This window comes from Entelurus aequoreus, linkage group LG07, assembly GCF_033978785.1.
Source record: "Entelurus aequoreus isolate RoL-2023_Sb linkage group LG07, RoL_Eaeq_v1.1, whole genome shotgun sequence".
In the NCBI taxonomy this organism is placed as follows: Eukaryota; Metazoa; Chordata; class Actinopteri; order Syngnathiformes; family Syngnathidae; genus Entelurus; species Entelurus aequoreus.
This window is the reverse complement of record NC_084737.1, coordinates 38535795-38555362: the sequence shown is the minus strand read 5'-3', so window position 1 is coordinate 38555362 and position 19568 is coordinate 38535795.

Sequence of the window (19568 nt, the reverse complement as noted above, 5' to 3'; positions counted from 1 at the left end):
CAGTCTGATTGCGCTCACCTGCTGGAGAGCGCACCTGGTGAGGCGCGCCGCGGAGCAGCGCTTCTGCTGTGACGCGCATGCAGCGCTTCTGCTGTGACACGCATGCAGCAGCACAGCCGCTGTCACACACACACCTTCAGCCGCACCTCCAGGCAGATCGCCGCAACAAAAAATGCAGACACAAATAGGAATAAGACATGTTTTTATCCTAGTAAACCAACTTTTAGTATGCACCAATAGACATGAAAGAATAGTAATTATGCATTACTGTTATCTAACAAAAAATATGTATAATATCCCACAAAGGCCAGATATGCTATGGTGAGGAACGCCCCCAGCACACATACAGTTCAGCGCCGTCACATAAACTATGTAAACGACCACAAAGATGATGGCACATACAATTCGGTTGAACAGACTTCATCCTATCTAACACACCCTGTGGGAACAACACAAAAACCTTTAATATTATCGTCCCTTTTTAACAACACTCTAAAATTATTAATACAGAAAAATCCAATATTCTTGTAATTAATCCTCACAATTTAGGATTGGGCTTGGAGGTTCAAAATTAGGGTGATAAACTATTCCAAATGCCTCCCAATATTATTCCAGGAAGTTCAGACTCCTTAGTGATGAGCATATAGTCACTTAAGAACATGCATTTACTTCCTACAGTGTAACTCATCCACTTGACAGTTCTGTAGTCAATCCTCAGTTGTTTAAAACATGTTAAATTATTATAATTAGGGCTGTCAAAGTAAACGCGTTAATAACGCCTTAACTCTAAGTTCCTTTAATGGCGCAAATTCTTTTAACACGCGATTAATGCGCATTCTGTCAAATGCTGGCATGTTGTGAAGAAATGCTTTGCCTCTTTTTGTGATCCCTCCCACCCATCCCTGTCCTGTGTTGGCTTCTCGGGGGATGTCTTGGATCCGCCCCTTGAAGGGGGGGCTACGAGTAGCTGTGCAGCTGGGGAGGCACAGCTACTTCTCACCCCAGTGGGTCTGCAACAGACGGCGCCATCCTCTTCGGTGGTCCAGCAGACGGCGCCATCCTCTTCGGTGGGCCAGCAGACGGTGCCATCCCCTCCGGTGGGCCAGCAGACGGCGCCATCCTCTCCGGTGGGCCAGCAGACGGCGCCATCCTCTCCGGTGGGCCAGCAGACGGCGCCATCCACTCCGGCAGACGAGCCGCCTGCTCCTTTGACTCCGCCCACGCCGGCAGACGAGCCGCCTGCTCCTTTGACTCCGCCCGCGCCGACGAAATCGTCTTCTTCGTCTCTGGTTCCGCTTGCACCGACGACGTCGTCTTCCTCGTCTCTGGTTCAGCCCATGCGGACGACGTCGTCTTCCTCTTCTCTGGCGGGCCGTCCCATGGCATTGCCAGCGTCTCCAGCATCGTCGCCTACGCGACCTCCAGCTGGCCTGACGCGCTGGCGGCCAGTATGCACCAACATGCGGACCTCGTCGGCCACGGATGTGGTCGTTCCATGGGCAACAGCCTCGCCAATTGTGGCGGCGTTTAAATCTGTCAACTTCTTGACAGAAGAGGTGAGGCGGTCCGACTGCAGCAAAGGCAGCTCCTCGATCTCCTGGGGGAGGTCAAATGGCTGAAGCTGCAGAATGATGAGAAAGATAGGACGAATGAACAATATGGAACAATTTTCACGCATCAAAGATGTGGTAATCACCACTGCTATATCCGTGCTCGTACGCGAGCGCTGTGGCGGTGGACAACAGCAACATCAATGAACAAGTCAAAGGCTCAACGGAGCAACAGGTAAGATCATTCCTGCAAAACAAAGGAATAATAGTGGACCAGCTGTCAGGTTTGTCACTGACAGTTTAGTTATGTTTTGTTTTTTCCTCCGTTTGTTTTTATTTCCTGTCAGTGCTCTTATTTTGGTTCAGTGTCCTGCTTGTCTCCCTGAGCGCTGTTTCCCCTCAGCTGTGGCTGATTGGCACCTGGCCACACCTTGTGTCAATCAGCCGGCTGCTATTTAGACATGCTTTGCCCTCCAGTCAGTGCTGGAGTATTGTCGTTGTAGCTGTAGCTACTACCTGTATGCTGAATCCGGATAGCTGTTAGCCGTTTCCTGTATGCTGTGAGCTGTCTTCTATTTCCTCGTTTCCTGTTTTCTATCTCCTAGTTCCTGGTTTGTGTTTTACCTTTATTTTGGACATTAAATTATGTTTTCCTGCACCAAGCCTGCCGTCTCTGCATCTTGAGGTTCACCACCAACACTTCGTGACACCAGCAAAGCATTGAGGCTTGTCACCCACTGCCCAAAGGAACAAACAAAAAAAACCCGTTGTCATTATGAGGTTTGTGAGCAGAAAAGACAAAATTGCACTGGTGAAGGAAGGACATAAACTGCGTGACAGAATACTCCAGCCTAACACGAACCCCGCAGAGATTTCTATGGCGGAGAGGCTTAACAATATTTTAACATGCTTTGCCTCTTTTTGTGATCCCTCCCACCCATCCCTGTCCTGTGTTGGCTTCTCGGGGGACATCTTGGATCCATCCTTTGAGGGGGGGCTATGAGTAGCTGTGCAGCTGGGGAGGCACAGCTACTTCTCACCCCAGTGGGTCTGCAACAGATGACGCCATCCTCTTCGGTGGGCCAGCAGACAGCGCCATCCTCTTCGGTGGGCCAGCAGACGCCGCCATCCTCTCCGGTGGGCCAGCAGACGCCACCATCCTCTCCGGTGGGCCTGCAGACGCCACCATCATCTCCGGCGGGCCTGCAGACGTCACCATCATTTCCGGCGGGCCTGCAGACGCCACCATCATCTCCGGCGGGCCTGCAGACGCCACCATCCACTCTGCTCCTGTGACTCCGCCCACGCCGGATGAGGAGCTGCCTGCTCCTGTGACTCCGCCGCCGCCGACTTCCTCATCTCTGGTTCTGCCCATGCCGACGTTGTCTTCCTCGTCTGTGGTACCGCCCACGCCGACGTCGTCGTCTTCCTCGTCTCTGGTTCCGCCCACGCCGACGACGTCGTCATCCTCGTCTCTGGCGGGCCATCCCACGGCTTCGCCAGCGTCTCCAGCATCGTCGCCTACACGACCTCCAGCTGGCCTGAGGCGTTGGCGGCCAGTAGACACCAGCATGTGGACCTCTCGTCAACCACCGTCGCCACCTGACTCTTCCCCGCTGATTGCGGGGACACTTGACCTGGCGGCCCACCGCCTTGTCCGCCCTCCACCCTCCCGTGACTTAGGACTGTTTTTTTTTTTTTCTAGAACGTCTGGTATCCGTTATCGGAAAGGGGGCTACTGTCAGGTTTGTCACTGACAGTTTAGTTATGTTTAGGTTTTTTCTCTGTTTGTTTTTATTTCCTGTCATTATTTTGAATTCCCTCAAACTATTTTGGTTCAGTGTCCTGCTTGTCTCCCTGAGCGCTGTTTCCCCTCAGCTGTGGCTGATTGGCACCTGGCCACACCTTGTGTCAATCAGCCGGCTGCTATTTAGACCTGCTTTGCCCTCCAGTCAGTGCTGGAGTATTGTCGTTGTAGCTGTAGCTACTACCTGTATGCTGAATCCGGATAGCTGTTAGCCATTTCCTGTATGCTGTGAGCTGTCTTCTAGTTCCTCGTTTCCTGTTTTACTGGTATCCTGTTTCCTGTTTCCTGTCTCCTAGTTCCTGGTTTGTGTTTTACCTTCATTTTGGACATTAAATTATGTTTACCTGCACCAAGCCTGCCGTTTCTGCATCTTGGGGTTCGTCACCAACACTTCGTGACACCAGCAAAGCATTGAGGCTTGTCACCCACTGCCCAAAAGAACAAACCAAAAAAAACCCCGTTGTCATTATGAGGTTTGTGAGCAGAAAAGACAAAATTGCACTGGTGAAGCAAGGACATAAACTGAAAGGGACACATGTAGAGATGAACACTTCACCAAAAAGAATGCTGACATTGGCAAAAAAACAAGACACTCGAGAAAACAAGGAAAAATACACCACACCTGGGTAACAAACTGTAAAATATTCATTAAAAATATGGCTCATCGGAAGAAGCAAAAGTTTTGGTGGCAAAAAGAATTGAGGACTTGGACAGATACTTTTAACACATACACTTGGAAATAACCTGATTTCTTGGAGAACTGGACTAACTTAATTCAACTTCATCTATGCACATCCACCGAGAGCACTCAACCTAATATGGAATTAAAAACATTTTGCAGCATGGAACATACAAATCTGGACTTGGAAAATTATATGGATCCAGACAAAAACTTTTTTCCCCACTTCAGAAATAATTGCTTTTATTATACATATGAACAATATAATAGCAGCATTAACGCCGACAACAAACTGTCAATAATTCATTTCAACATCAGAAGCTTTTATTCTAATTACACCACCATGAAATTTTTTTGGAACAATTCAACAACCCCTTCAAAGTGATCGCTGTCACAGAAACATGGATTGATGATAAAAAAGGAATAGATTTTGAACTGGAGGGAGATGAACTGAATTACATCAACAGAACCAACAAGAACAGAGAAGGAGTAGCTGTGCATGTGATGAAGGACTTGAAGTACAAAGTCGTGAATAAAATGTAATTTGCTATTGACAATATTTTGGAATGTATAACTACTGAAATGTCATGAAAAAAGCAAAAATCAGTTGTATATATAGATCACCTAAGTCAAACATTGACATGTTAGAAAATTGGATCATGGCACCCTTCACTGAAATCCGACAAAAAGTAATTTTCTTATGTGGTGACTTTAACATTGACCTCCTGAACCCTAATAAGCATAGAACTATTGACGACCTCGTAGACACAATGTGCAGTATGACTTTATATGCTAAAATCCTAAGACCAAGTAGAATCACAAGGCAATGCGCCACACTTATTGATAATATATTTACTAATGATTTTGATTATAATACAACAAGTGGTTTGCTAATATCTGATGTACCTGTAAGTGATCATCTACAGGTTTTCAAAATCTCTGAAGAAAACTATAGAAAGAAGAACATTGATGACACAAATACATTTCGAAGAATATGCACAGAGGAATGTCCATCCATCCATCCATTTTCTACCGCTTATTCCCTTTGGGGTCGCGGGGGGAGCTGGAGCCTATCTCAGCTACAATCGGGCGGAAGGCGGGGTACACCCTGGACAAGTCGCCATCTCATCGCAGGGCCAACACAGATAGACAGACAACATTCACACACTAGGGCCAATTTAGTGTTGTCAATCAACCTATCCCCAGGTGCATGTCTTTGGAGGTGGGAGGAAGCCGGAGTACCCGGAGGGAACCCACGCAGTCACGGGGAGAACATGTATGATTGCTTTTAAGAATGACCTAAGTGATCAAAGTTGGGACAATGTGTACTCTGAAAATGATGTTGATGATGCTTATGGTAATTTTTAAAATACTTTCATGATGCTTTATGACAAACATTGTCCATTGAAACAACTCTGTAATAAGCAAAAGAAGACCGTGAACCATCAACCATGGATGACAAAGGAAATGATAAATGCTTACAATTAAAAATAATACATTGTATAGAAACACATAACACAAAGAACAAAAGACGCAATAAATATTTTACCAACATTTTAAACCAATATTTTACAGATATGTAGAAACTAATATTACAGTCACTTAAAGGCCTACTGAAACCCACTACTACCGACCACGCAGTCTGATAGTTTATATATCAATGATGAAATCTTAACATTGCAACACATGCCAATACGGCCGGGTTAACTTATAAAGTGCAATTTTAAATTTCCCGCCACACTTCCGGTTGAAAACGTCTAGATATGATGACGTATGCGCGTGACGTAAACGGTTGATACGGAAGTATTGGTACCCCATTGAATACAATACAAAAAAGCTCTGTTTTCATTTCAAAATTCCACAGTATTCTGGACATCTGTGTTGGTGAATCTTTTGCAATTTGTTTAATGAACAATGTAGACTGCAAAGAAGAAAGTTGTAGGTGGGATCGGTGTATTAGCGGCGGACTACAGCAACACAACCAGGAGGACAGAGATGGATAGCAGACGCGCTAGCCGCCGAACTCACCTTAACTTCCTCCGTCTCGCCGACCGCATCTGTGATCGGGTGAAGTCCTTCGTCGCACCGTCGATCGCTGGAACGCAGGTGAGCACGGGTGTTGATGAGCAGATGAGGGCTGGCTGGTGTAGGTGGATAGCTAATGTTTTTAGCATAGCTCTGTGAGGTCCGGTTGCTAAGTTAGCTTCAAAACAGCATTGTTAACCTTTGCCAGGCTGGAAAGCATTAACCGTGTAGTTACATGTCCATGGTTTAATAGTATTGTTGATCTTCTGTCTATCCTTCCAGTCAGGGATTTATTTATTTTGTTTCTATATGCAGTTAAGCACGATGCTATCATGTTAGCTCCGTAGCTAAAGTGTTTCGTCGATGTATTGTCGTGGAGATAAAAGTCACTGTGAATGTCCATTTCGCGTTCTCGACTCTCATTTTCAAGAGGATATAGTATCCGAGGTGGTTTAAAATACAAATCCGTGATCTACAATAGAAAAAGGAGAGAGTGTGGAATCCAATAAGCCAGCTTGTACCTAAGTTACGGTCAGAGCGAAAAAAGATATCTCTTGCACTGCATTCTAGTCCTTCACTCTAACATGCCTCATCCACAAATCTTTCATCCTGGCTCAAATTAATGGGGTAATCGTCGCTTTCTCGGTCCGAATCGCTCTAGCTGCATTGAAAACAATACGAAAATGAGAGGAGCCTTCCAATTGACTACGTCACGCTACTTCCGGTAGGGGCAAGGCTTTTTTTATCAGATACCAAAAGTTGCGATCTTTATCGTCGTTGTTCTCTACTAAATCCTTTCAGCAAAAATATGGCAATATCGCAAAATGATCAAGTATGACACATAGAATGGATCTGCTATCCCCGTTTAAATAATAAAAAAATCATTTCAGTAGGCCTTTAATAGACAGGAACAAAAATAACATGAGAGCAACATGGGGCATCCTAAATAGTATTATTAAAATGGTGCTAGTAGGGATGACACCCTCAATACCTTTAAAATGGATATGTAAAAAGTGACAATATGAAGGAAGCTTCAATAAGTACTTTGTAAAAATTGGTCCAAATCTAGAGGAAAGGATTCCAGATCTGGGGTCAGTTGAGAACATGAATGACACCATAGACAGAAATCACAAATCTATGTTTCTCAATAGTGTGACAAAAGAAGAAATAATCAAACTTGTAAATAAATGTATATCCAAGACCTCAACTGACTGTCACCAAATAGATATGAAAGCCATAAAAAAAGTTATTGAAGAATATTAGCAATCTATCATTTCAAACAGGAACTTTCTCAAACTAAATGAAAATGGCCAAAGTTGTTCCGATTTAAAAGACTGAAGACAAACACCAATTCACAAACTACAGATCTGTTTCTTTAAAATCATCAAAAAATTATTCAACAACAGATTGCACAAATTCATTAATAAATGTGGAACAATTGCAGAGAACCAATACGGATACAGAGCTAACATTTCAACCTCAATGGCATTAATCAAAATAACAGAAGAAATGCAATAGATGGTAAACGTGTGCAGCAGCAGTATTTATGGATCTAACTAAAGCATTTGACACAATTAATCATAATATCTTAATTAATAAATGAGAACGATATGGAATCAGAGGGCTAGTCTTGAACTGGATAAGAAGTTACTTAACCAAAAGGAAGCAATTTGTGAAAATAGGTGAAAACATGTCAACAGCGCTGGAGATATCTTGCGGCGTACCCCAGGGATCAATACTGGGACCAAAATTGCTCAATCTGAATATTAACAACATTTGGAAAGTTGCAAAGGACTTCAAGTTAGTATTATTTGCCGATGACACAAGTGCTTTTTGTTCAGGGAAAAACACACAGAAGCTAATACAAACAATGACAGAAGAAATGAACAAAGTAAAAGATGGTTTGACAAAAACAGACTATCTTTGACTCTCAGTAAAACTAAAATAATGCTATTTGGTATCAGCAGACGAGAAAGTCAGACTTGGTTCTCCACCCGGGTCAGGAGTTCAAAACACAAATACAAATAGATGGAGTAGACATTGAAAGAGTAACACAAACAAAAATTTTGGGCGTAATTATAGATGAGAAAATGAAAAGTGTTTACAAAGTATAAGGAAGAGGAACAATGATAATTATTGAAAATAAGATATGATTCATGTCTGTATGTGAATCGTAACTGGCTTAACTATTTAAGAAGAGAACTGTTGTGTTTAGAAAACATTGATATAACTGTGCTACAAATTGAAAACAGGAAGTGAACATATATGTGTAAGAAAATGCTTTGAAGTGGAAAAAGGGTAGTATTAAATACGCTCTGTTTCTTCCTACTCTTTTTCAAGCATGTTTTAAAGAGAAATAGAAAACATGTGATGTAACATGTTTAAAATGCTATCATGTTCGAAATAAACTTCAACCAACTGTAGACAAAATACGATTAATCGCGATTAGATATTCTAATAGTTTGATAGCTATCATTAAGAACACAATTCGGTATTATGCACGATGACATATCTCTTTTATGAATACTACAAAATGGTATTTGTGAGTTAAGAGTTGAACTGAACCAATGGTAATACTGCATGTTACCAAGCACAAACCTACCCCTTTGTAGATGTCCACTTCTAGACTGTCATTGTTCAGAGAAAACGGGTGTCGGTGAAGACTTCCTGTTGCAGACACTGTACTGGAAAGAAAATGCAAACAACTCAAAAAAAGTACCGTAGCTAGAAAAAGCCAAAGATGGTGTGGATAATAAACTCACCACTTCTATATTTGTGCAAGCGTAGAAGGCCTCGGTGAAGACGGTCACCACAAACACATTAATAAGGAAAGAGACACTAGACTCAATGAAGAAATATGTGTTGGCTTCTTTGACATCGGTCTTGTTCCACCGATCCACCTCTTGAGACTAAAAAGGGCATGTGTGACGCTGGTTAGCTGATGCAGTTTCATACAAGAAAATAGGAAACATCACCTTAAAAAGATCAGAGTGGAGGTAAGTGATGTGAGGCGTGAGGCATGATGACAGCTCCTACGGTGCCCTGAGTGAGCTGGACTGGGACCACAGTCTTTCCAATAAGGCACAAACATCCCCATCAGCAGCTGGCTTTGGTACGCACTCTCTCTCACATACTGGTAGAAAAGATGTAGAAACATGTAGACATCTCACATTATGGAGCAGTGTGAAACAGCCTTTTGCTTTCATTACGACACACACTAACAGCAGAATGGGTTTATTAAAGGCCTACTGAAACCCACTACTACCGACCACGCAGTCTGATAGTTTATATATCAATGATGAAATCTTAACATTGCAACACATGCCAATACGGCCGGGTTAACTTATAAAGTGCAATTTTAAATTTCCTGGGGAACTTCCGGTTGAAAACGTCTATGTATGATGACGTATGCGCGTGACGTCAATGGTTGAAACGGAAGTATTCGGACACATTGTATCACAATACAAACAGCTCTGTTTTCATCGCAAAATTCCACAGTATTCTGGACATCTGTGTAGGTGAATCTTTTGCAATTTGTTTAATGAACAATGGAGACCGCAAAGAAGAAAGCTGTAGGTGGGATCGGTGTATTAGCGGCTGGCTGCAGCAACACAACCAGGAGGACTTTGAGTTGAATAGCAGACGTGCTATCCGACGCTAGCCGCCGACCGCATCGATGATCGGGTGAAGTCCTTCGTCGCGCCGTCGATCGCTGGAACGCAGGTGAGCACGGGTGTTGATGAGCAGATGAGGGCTGGCGTAGGTGGAGCGCTAATGTTTTTATCATAGCTCTGACGAGGTCCCGTAGCTAAGTTAGCTTCAATGGCGTCGTTAGCAGCAGCATTGCTAGGCTTCGACAGGCGGCACAGCATTAACCGTGTAGTTACAGGTCCAGTGTTTGGTTTGGTGTCTCCTGATAGTAGTTTTGTTGATCTTCTGTCTATCCTTCCAGTCAGGGGCTTATTTCTTTTGTTTCTATCTGCATTTAAGCATGATGCTATCACGTTAGCTCCGTAGCTAAAGTGCTTCACCGATGTATTGTCATGGAGATAAAAGTCACTGTGAATGTCCATTTTGCGTTCTCGACTCTCATTTTCAAGAGGATATAGTATCCGAGGTGGTTTGAAATACAAATCCGTGATCCACAATAGAAAAGGAGAAAGTGTGGAATCCAATGAGCTCTTTTACCTAAGTTACGGTCAGAGCGAATAAAGATACGTCCTGCACTGCACTCTAGTCCTTCACTCTCACGTTCCTCATCCACGAATCTTTCATCCTCGCTCAAATTAACGGGGTAATCATCGCTTTTTCGGTCTGAATCGCTCTCGCTGCTGGTGTAAACAATGGGGAAATGTGAGGAGCCCTTCAACCTGCGACGTCACGCTATAGGCAAGGCTTTTTTTTTATCAGCGACCAAAAGTTGCGAACTTTATCGTCGTCGTTCTCTACTAAATCCTTTCAGCAAAAATATGGCAATATCGCGAAATGATCAAGTATGACACATAGAATGGATCTGCTATCCCCGTTTAAATAAAAAAAAAATCATTTCAGTAGGCCTTTAAGTCAGAATCTTTCTTTTATACCATATAACCTTTTCCACTGTCGCTTAATCCATCCTTATACTCCCTTGCAAATGGAACATTTTTCCCCTCTATAACCTTTTAAACCTTTTAAAAAAGCAGTTTAGTTCTAAGCTAGGTGTCCCCAAACGTTTAGTCTAGGGAGCCACAATAGGTTAAAAGAATTTGGCCAGGGGCCGGCTATCTATTTGAATGTACTGTGTATATATATATATATATATATATATATATATATATATATATATATATATATATATATATATATATATATATATATATATATATATATATATATATATATATATATATAATAAATACAGTCACGGTCAAAAGTTTACATACACTTGTGAAGGACATAATGTGATGGCTGTCTTGAGTTACCAATAATTTCTACAACTCTTATTTTTTGTGATAGAGTGATTGGAGCACATAATTGTTTGTCACAAAAAACATTCATGAAGTTTGGTTCTTTTATGAATTTATTATGGGTCTACTGAAAATGTGACCAAATCTGTTGGATCAAAAGTATACATACAGCAATGTTAATATTTGGTTACATGTCCCTTGGCAAGTTTCACTGCAATAAGGCGCTTTTGGTAGCCATCCACAAGCTTTCTTTCTACTTGAATTTTGGACCACTCCTCTTGACAAAATTGGTGCAGTTCAGCTAAATTTGTTGGTTTTCTGACATGGACTTGTTTCTTCAGCATTGTCCACACATTTAAGTCAGGAGTTTGGGAAGGCCATTCAAAAGCCTTAATTCTAGCCTGATTTAGCCATTCCTTTACCACTTTTGACATGTGTTTGAGGTCATTGTCCTGTTGGAACACCCAACTGCGCCCGAGATCCAACTTTGGAGGTAATCCTCCTTTTTCATTGTCCCATTTACTCTCTGTAAAACACCAGTTCCATGCTTGACGGTAGGGATGGTGTTCTTGGGATTAAAGGCCTCACCTTTTCTCCTCCAAACAGATTGCTGGGTATTGTGGCCAAACAGCTCAATTTTTGTTTCGTCTGACCACAGAACTGTCCTCCAGAAGGTCTTATCTTTGTCCATGTGATGTCAGATGAAACAGAAATTGAGCAGGCCACAATACCAATCACGCCTCTCCAGGTTTCACTGTCGTTGCCAATGTAAGCGTTGAAGTTACCCATCAGAACAAGGAAATCACCTGAGGGAGCACTCCATCCCTCGTGGGAATCCAAAAAGGGCGGGTACTCTGAATGGCTGTTTGGTGCATAAGCACAAACAATAGTCAGGACCGTCCCCCCACCCGAAGGCTGAGGGAAGCTACTCTCTCGTCCACTGTACAGGCTCTGAGCCGGTGTGCAACAAGAATTGCCACCTCGGCCCGTTGCCTCTCACTGCTTACAACAGCAGAGCGGAAGAGAGTCCAACCCCTCTTGAGAGGACTGGTTCCGGAGCCCTCGCTGTGCGTCGAAGTGAGTCCGACAAGATCCAGCCGGAACTTCTCCACCTCCTCTTTGGGACAGGACCGGCCACCAGACGGTCGCCATTGAGCCCCACCTATGGGCCTGACTCGAGAGGGGGGGCCCCGGTTACCTGCGTCCGGGCGAGGGAAATCCTAGTCCTTGTTTTTCATTTTTAATTTAGGTCTTGCACTAAAAGTCTGAGAGCTGTACTTCTTAAAACAGAACAACACCGTGTTTTGGAAAGTGTAGCTGTCTTGTTCTGTTGGTAGATTATTTAGTTTATTTTATATGTCTCAGGTTATAGTACAAATTACTTAAAAAAGAAAAATGGCCTGACATAAGAAAAAATATTTTTGAAGTGTAGGAAGTGAAATGACAGACAAAGTGACATACGCATTCCATTTCCCTCAGAGGAAATTAAATAGTGTGAGCATTTTATAGAATACACTGAATTACGACAGAGAGCGCAATCAAGCTATTTGCATTTCTTGCTTAAAATGAAAATGTCACATTTGCATTTTTGTGAATTTACTGCTCGTTGACACTTTTGTGTTGGTGTGATGTCTTATGTGCCTAATCTTCCAGAAAACACATTCCATTAGTGAGAAGACTATAACTAAAAAATACTGCTATAAATTGTGACTATAAATTTAAATTACGAGCTTCTCCACCGCTAGTTGGCATAGTCAATGTCAGAACGAACCCTGTAAGATCCGCGCCAAAACATCTGGGCTTACTCGCTAGCATTAGTTTATGGCTAAAGCGCTTCATAACTTTGTTTTTCCAAGCATTGGAATGGAGAAAGTGATGTTCATTGAATTAGAGAAAGTTATACTGGTAATCAAAAACATGAATATGTTTTTGATTACCATGAATATGTTTCTGATTATATGTGTATGTGTAAGCATTATATGTGTATGTGTATGTGCAGTAAGGTACTGAAGAAGGAGCCAGCTTTTGTGCCAGCCAAGGATTATATAACATAATATCTAGATGGTGGAAATGTATTTATGGAAATATGGAGAAGGTGTTGATAGTGTGTTTGACGGCGAAACAGCTTTAAGAACATCAATCAATCAATCAATCAATCAAAGTTTATCCACATAGCCCTAACTCACGAATGTCTCAAAGGGCTGCACAAGCCACAACGACATCCTCGGCTCAGATCCCACATCAGGGCAAGAAAAAACTCAACCCAATGGGCTACAAAGAGAAACCTTGGAGTGGACCGCAGATGTGGGTTGGCTATTTTGAAGAAACTAGAATATAAAACATGTTTTCAGTTATTTCACCTTTTTTTTGTTAAGTACATAACTCCACATGTGTTCATTCATAGTTGTGATGCCTTCAGTGACAATCTACAATGTAAATAGTCATGAAAATAAAGAAAACGCATTGAATGAGAGAGTGTGTCCAATCTTTTGGCCTGTACTGTTCATATTATCCCCGGTATGACATGCATTAAGCTACATACCCCCATTTAACAGCATTTATATCTATGGGCCCACATGTATAGTAATGTAACTGAGAATGTACAAATGGAATCAATAACTAGCTCTCGGGGTCCCTACACCCAACTGTGTGTATTTATTTTACTTTGCCTTTTCTTTGGCCCACTCCTATAATGTTGTTAATTTTCTCTGCCTACAGTAAAAAACAGCATCGACTTATATCTTCAGAAATAAAAAAACAATGACCTATGTGTTGTTTGGGAACTGTTGGTAATGGTTATGTGCAGTAAAACTTTTCATGAGCTCAACTCACCGTAATGTCTGTTCCTAAATTTGTGTTGAACGTCTTAGATGAAGAGAACAGTTATGATTTCGGTTTACAGACTAAACAACTAAAAACTACGGTTTTGGGCATTGTTCTTCTCTAAATGCATACATTTGTCTAAATATGGCGGAGGACACACATTATTGTGGGTTTCCTGGAAGTCATCTTCATCACTAAAGGAAAAATCCAATCTGTGGGAGAGAATCCCTCTGCCATTTTCAAGTATGTATTTTTTTTTTGAGTCGTCAGCTTGAAGCGTCCCTCTGTCTCTGACTCCCTCGTCGTCATGTGACATGAGTGCGTGTCTGTTATTATTTTGCTTCCTGGTTTCAATGACCCGTCTTATCTTGCTTCTGATTGGCCAGTCCGTGATGTTACACCCTAACCTTAGCCATTTGTGACTCATCATTTGAACACCAACCAATCATCATGGATGTTCTCCGTATGTATGAATGTTCTCATTCATCCAGGTCATTGTATTTTTCCCGTATTTTTTTTGGCCTGGATTCGCAGTCCTTTTTTTCTCTTTGTAGCTTGCAGTTTTGATGTAAGCTACCTCGCTACATGGGTCTAAAAATAGCTAAGCTACAGGAATCGCTACTCGTTCAAAAAGTAGTGAAGTTACCGCCAAGCTACTGGGAAATGTTCCCCAAATTTGAGTGGCCACCATCAGGTCGCTGGCTTCGCTGTCCAGCCTGCAAAACTCAAATGAGAAGGTCAACATTTTTGCCTAAAGCTGTGCTGCTCCTTAAAGGCCTACTGAAACCCACTACTACTGACCACGCAGTCTGATAGTTTATATATCAATGATGAAATCTTAACATTATAACACATGCCAATACGGCCGGGTTAACTTATAAAGTGACATTTTAAATTTGCCGCTAAACTTCCGGTTCGAAACGCCTCTGAGGATGACGTATGCGCGTGACGTAGACCGGCGAACACGGATATGCCTTCCACATTGAAGCCAATACGAAAAAGCTCTGTTTTCATTTCATAATTCCACAGTATTCTGGACATCTGTGTTCGTGAATCTGTTGCAATCATGTTCATTGCATTATGAAGAAGGAAGCTGAGCAAGCAAAGAAGAAAGTTGTCGGTGCGAAATGGACGTATTTTTCGAACGTAGTCAGCCACAACAGTACACAGCCGGCGCTTCTTTGTTTACATTCCCGAAAGATGCAGTCAAGATGGAAGAACTCGGATAACAGAGACTCTAACCAGGAGGACTTTTGACTTCGATACACAGACGCCTGTAGAGAACTGGGACAACACAGACTCTTACCAGGATTACTTTGATTTGGATGACAAAGACGCAGACGTGCTACTGTGAGTATGCAGCTTTGGCTTCTAAACATTTGATCGCTTGACCGTATGTGCGCAACTTTTTTTTGCGTATGTACGTAACTTTTTTAAAATATATAAGCTTTATGAACCTTGGGTTAGGTGAACGGTCTTTTGGGCTGAGTGATTGTGTGTGTTGATCAGGTGTTTGAATTGTATTGGCGTGTTCTATGGAGCTAGGAGCTAGCATAGGAGCTAGGAGCTAGCATAACACGTACCGTACCGTACGTGCGCGTCACGTACGTAACTTTTTAAAAATATATAAGATTTATGAACCTTGGGTTAGGTGAACGGTCTTTTGGGCTGAGTGATTGTGTGTGTTGATCAGGTGTTTGAATTGTATTGGCGTGTTCTATGGAGCTAGGAGCTAGCATAGGAGCTAGGAGCTAGCATAAAACGTACCGTACCGTACGTGCGCGTCACGTACGTAACTTTTTAAAAATATATAAGCTTTATGAACCTTGGGTTAGGTGAACGGTCTTTTGGGCTGAGTGATTGTGTGTGTTGATCAGGTGTTTGAATTGTATTGGCGTGTTCTATGGAGCTAGGAGCTAGCATAGGAGCTAGGAGCTAGCATAACACGTACCGTACTGTACGTGCGCGTCACGTACGTAACTTTTTAAAAATATATAAGCTTTATGAACCTTGGGTTAGGTGAACGGTCTTTTGGGCTGAGTGATTGTGTGTGTTGATCAGGTGTTTGAATTGTATTGGCGTGTTCTATGGAGCTAGGAGCTAGCAGAGGAGCTAGCAGAGGAGCTAGGAGCTAGCATAACAAACACGCAGGTGTTTTTATGCAGGATTAATTTGTGGCATGTTAAATATAAGCCTGGTTGTGTTGTGGCTAATAGAGTATATATATGTCTTGTGTTTATTTACTGTTGTAGTCATTCCCAGCTGAATATCAGGTCACCCCCGGCTCTCACAGCATCTTCCCTATCTGAATAGCTTCAACTCCCCACTAGTCCTTCACTTGCACTTTACTCATCCACAAATCTTTCATCCTCGCTCAAATTAATGGGGAAATTGTCGCTTTCTTGGTCCAAATCTCTCTCACTTCATGCGGCCATCATTGTAAACAATAGGGAACTTTGCGTATATGTTCAACTGACTACGTCACGCTACTTCCGGTAGGGGCAAGCCTTTTTTTTATCAGATACCAAAAGTTGCAATCTTTATCGTCGTTGTTCTATACTAAATCCTTTCAGCAAAAATATGGCAATATCGCGAAATGATCAAGTATGACACATAGAATAGATCTGCTATCCCCGTTTAAATAAAAAAAAAATCATTTCAGTAGGCCTTTAACTCTCAGCATCTATTTTGCACATCTAAACGTCACTAATGTCATTTCTTAAATTTGCCTTTGCCATTTTGCACCCTAATGCTGATCTCTAGTCAACACTAAATTGGCCCTAGTGTGTGAATATAAATGCAAATGGTTGTCTGTCTATCTGTGTTGACCCTGCAATTCGGTGGCGACTTGTCCAGGGTGTACCCTGCCTTCAGTGCCTTCTACCCGAGTGCAGCTGTGATAGACTTTAGCCCCTCCGCGACCCCGAGAGGTGCACGCGGTAGAAAATGGATGGATGAATGCTGATCTTCAGTGCCAAATTTCTATCCACTAGAATTGTTTTAGTACTTCATCAAATTATATTAGTATATTTATATATATGGTAGCACTTTAGTATAGGGTACACATATTCACCATTAATTAGTTGTTTATTAACATGCTAACTAGTAACATATTGGCTCTTAATTAGTCATTATTAAGTACTTATTAATGCCTTATTCTGCATGGCCTTATTATACAACCAGTAAGCCATTAACTAAAAGTCTTCCCTTATTGCTTATTAGTAACCCTAACCCCAACGCTAACCCCAACGCTAACCCTAACCCTAACCCTAACCCTAACCCTAACCCTTATATATTCCCCGAGTTTCCAAATAACTCTAAATTAAGTCTTTGTTACTTTAATAAGTAACTAATTAATGGTGACTATTAGGGCTGTGAATCTTTGGGTGTCCCACGATTTGATTCAATATCGATTCTTGGGGTCACGATTCGATTCAAAATCGATTTTTTTTTCAATTCAACACAATTCTCGATTCAAAAACGATTTTTTCCCAATTCAAAAGGATTCTCTATTCATTCAATACATAGGATTTCAGCAGGATCTACCCCAGTCTGCTGACATGCAAGCAGAGTAGTAGATTTTTGTAAAAAGCATTTATAATTGTAAAGGACAATGTTTTATCAATTAATTACAATCATGCAAATTTGTTTTAACTATTAAATGAAGCAAAAATTTGACTTATTTTATCTTTGTGAAAATATTGGACACAGTGTGTTGTCAAGCTTATGAGATGCGATGCAAGTGTAAGCCACTGTGACACTATAGTTTTTATTTTTTATAAATGTCTAATGATAATGTCAATGAGGGATTTTTAATCACTGCTATGTTGAAATTGTAACTAATATTGATACTGTTGTTGATAATATTCATTTTTGTTTCACTACTTTTGGTTTGTTCTGTGTCGTGTTTGTGTCTCCTCTCAATTGCTCAGTTTATTGCAGTTGTGAGTGTTGCTGGGTCGGGTTTGGTTTTGGAATTGGATTGCATTGTTATGGTATTGCTGAGTATTGTTTTGTTGGATTTATTAATTAAAGATAAAAAAATAAAAAATAAAATAAATAAAAATATTAAAAAAAATAAAAAATCGATTTTTTAAAAATGAGAATCGATTCTGAAACGCACAACGTGAGAATCGCGATTCGAATTCGAATCGATTTTTTCCCACACCCCTAGTGACTATGTTCCCCATACTAAAGTGTTACCATATTTATTATTCCATCCTCCTTTCTTATGGTAGTATGTTTTTTTTCTTGATTTTTTTAGCATTCTTAGCATTAGCTTTACTTTACGTTTAATCATTCATTATTTGTGTGCATTTTTCAATTTTTACAGTCCATGTTCACAGCTGCTAAAAGTTTACACTGTCTATTTGCTGTTCTTCGTGCCTTGAATTCACTCACGTGGACAAATTAAATTTTTTTCATTAAAGGCCTACTGAAATGATTTTTTTTTATTTAAACGGGAATAGCAGATCCATTCTATGTGTCATACTTGATCATTTCGCGATATTGCCATATTTTTGCTGAAAGGCCTTTAAATACAGTATGAATGTCATATCATTGGCCCAGGCATAATGTGAATGTTGCCATTTACAGAAAAGTTGTCCAAAAAGTACTGAAACATTGAAAAGTTGGACAACATGCGCGTTCAAAAATTTAAATAACTTTTTAGTGCATTTTAGGTTTATTATATTTGAATAATTTTCGTGAGGAAATAAATAAAAACTGGCGACCTAAAATGCACTGTTCATTGCAACCGCTAGATGGCGACAAACGCTAGTTCACATGGTATATTTTTCTCCTTTTACTGTTGATGTGAGGTTCCATTTTCTTCCTGGTCATTTTATTAACCATTCATTTTACATTTTCTGTCCTTAGAATACGAATAAAGGCTTCGAATTATCAAAAATGTGTTGTTTTTATTACGACTCCTAGTATATAATGGAATCACCAGACTTGGATGATGTTCATTCAGTTGTTTAATTTTGTAGAAAAAAAGAAGATAACAATCATGACAAAACATTATAATCATGGCAAATTTCTGGCTTTAAGAAACACTAAAATAAATCAAGAATATGAATTGCGGCACCCAGGAACAGTTTCATTTTTAGATCAAGCGGAGTAAAAAAATAATAGGATCGCTCAATTCTGAGTGAAAAATATGGAATCATAGCTTGCAGTCTCTGAGGCATGGACTTAACGAGGGACAAACAGTACTCTTCAACAATCCTGATCCAACTTTGTCTAATTGATGTTGTCAGATCAGCTTTGCAGGTTGAGTCTTGTTATGGACCATTTTCTTCAATTTCCATCACAGATTTTCAATTGGATTAATATCCGGACTATTTGCAGACCATGACATTGACCTGATGTATCTTTCTTCAAGGAAAGTTTTTACAGTTTTTGCTTTATGGCAAGATGCATTATCATCTTGAAAAATTATACCATCATTCCCAAACATCTTTTTGATTGATGGAATAAGAAACATGTTCAAAATGTCAATGTAAACTTGTGCATTTATTGAAGATGTAATGAGAGCCATCTCAATTATGCCATCACTTGACAGGCAGCCCCATACCGTCATGACTGTGGAAAAGAGCATGTTTTCTTCAGGCAGTCGTCTTCATAAATCTCATTGGAACGTCAACAAACACAAGTTCCAGCATCATCACCTTTCCCAATGCAGATTCGCGATTCATCACTGAATATGACTTTCATCCAGTCATCCATAATCCACA